This window comes from Acanthisitta chloris, unplaced genomic scaffold, assembly GCF_000695815.1.
Source record: "Acanthisitta chloris isolate BGI_N310 unplaced genomic scaffold, ASM69581v1 scaffold6917, whole genome shotgun sequence".
NCBI classification, from domain to species: domain Eukaryota; kingdom Metazoa; phylum Chordata; class Aves; order Passeriformes; family Acanthisittidae; genus Acanthisitta; species Acanthisitta chloris.
The window spans coordinates 4,348-6,575 of NW_008680840.1; positions in this window are offsets into that span (position 1 = coordinate 4,348).

Below are 2,228 nucleotides of genomic sequence, written 5' to 3' on the forward strand. Positions count from 1 at the left end.
CACCAAAGTTCCTTTGTAAATGGGGAGAAAAAGGTAACTTAAAAAAAAAGAAAAAGTAAATGCTCAAATTAATACAAGGCCAGATACCATAATACTGAAACCAGATGATTCATAGTAGATCATGCAGATATAACGGTTACACATTACGAAAGGGCCAAGTCCAAATAAACTGCGGATTTCCTTTCTTGCTATCTTTTTCCTGGTGAAAAAAAATACTGAAATTACACTGATAAATACTCTGATTTGAATGAATCTTGACTCTGCCTGATGAGATCTTGAAGGCATTGAATTTGCCATCTTGCATCATAGGTAGAAAACTAGACATTTGATTTTCTTAGTTTTTAACCACCCGTTTAGTGAACAATACATTGCTTTTGTATCACTGGTGTTTCTCTAACATCTTTTGACTGCTTAGATTCTTGTATCATGCTGTTGTTACTTGTGATAGGGATATTTCATTATTTATGTTTTTTGGACATCTGGAAATTGCAGGTAAAAAGAGGTAGCGCCTCCTTCTAGTATTTTTCAACAGTTTTGAGCAGAACTTCATTTTTAGTTGCACATGATTTGCTAAAATGGAAAATTTCATTCCGGGTTATATTTTAGCTACCGGGTTTTAGCTATTCCGGGTTATATTTTAGCTATATTTTAGCCTTTATATGGAAAATTTTAGCAAGTATATATTTATTTTTTAATAAGGAGTAACACTTGATGGTGTGTTTCTACTCCACTAGGGGAAAAACTCTAGCTGTTTTCTCTTATAAAAATCCTTGTGTGCCTTTCAGAAGGGATCTGAGACAGATGGTCTTCGTTCAGTATGCCTTCTGTTGTTCCTGTCTAAGTTTATTTTAGCAAAGTTATTAACCTTTGAATTAGGTTTTAAAGTCCACATTGAGAATGGTTAGACTTTTGCACTTTAAAATTATCAGAGACACTGTATTGAATGTGTTTTAGCACAATTTGGAATGGCCAGAGCTTCAGTTCCATTTGCAGTAAGCAGGTGCTTCAGAGCAGGTCTAGGATCAAGAACTTGGGCACAGTGAAGTGTTTTCAGCCCCAGTCTGATTTTCATAATTTCTATAGAAGAATTGGGAACTCTTCCTCTTTGTTGGCACCCAATAGGCAAAGTGTGGAAGTGCAGGAAAATAAAGAGCATGGTGGGATTTCGGAATTGAGTTGAGGCTTGGGGAGAAAGGACCTTTGCCGATGTTGTGGTGGGGTGCAATACCAAGAACTGTCACACCCCATCCTGACATTGAGAACTCTGCTGCTTAAGTCTTGATTGATAGTAAGTAAAATTATTTGGGGCAGGATGGGGTAAAGGAGACAATTGGAACATGAACAAAGGTTGTTCCATACTTGGCTGTATCCATTGGGATGTTAATTAGAGAAGGATTTGGCCCATTCATTTGTCTTGGCATATTTGTTCAGATCTCTGAGTGAACTGGGATTTGTGCTGAGCAAAGCTCATGTCTATAGGATTTCTGCTTCCTTCTGTTCAGAACTTAGAATGACATGTATTGATGAAAGCTGAGGAAATGTCCTGTAGCTGTGTTCTGGCCAGACTTCTTCTATGATTCCTGTATGGTACAATCACTTAAATGTAATTTTCACAGGCAGTCAGACTTTTCTTGTTTTAATGACCATCTGAGACATGTAGATCTGATTTGCAATTACAAATGTAGGCAATGGAAGTAATGTTTTGAATATGCAAAGAGGTAAAAAGAGGAGGGAAAATATGAAGAATCAAGCTTTAACTGTGCTAAAACCTCCTGTAATTTTAATTTATAATCTCTTGGCCTGAATTTTCTATTGCATAGATGAAAAAATTACTGCATATCTGGGATGCTGTAAAACTAAATGAAATGCAATCAAATATATTATGAAGATTGCTATAGAAGAGTAACATTTAAAAATGGAATCATACTTCCTATCAGGGAGTTTGACTAATGAGCAACAGGATAAGATGTGCAGACCCACAAAGAGCAGATCAAAAAAGAACACAGGATGGTGAATGATCGTAGTCAGGAGTATTAACTTGCATGAGGCTGTTGAAAAAACTCCTATGTGCTGAGACTGAACCACAGTAAAATGTACCCACACTAAAGAGCTGTATTAAGGTTGCATGGAAAACTTTGCTTCTAAAGCTTCCAAATTTGGGGTATTTGCTTTTCAAAACTAAAGCTAATTTTCATGTGCACATTGGAAGTAAATAACATAGTGCTTAA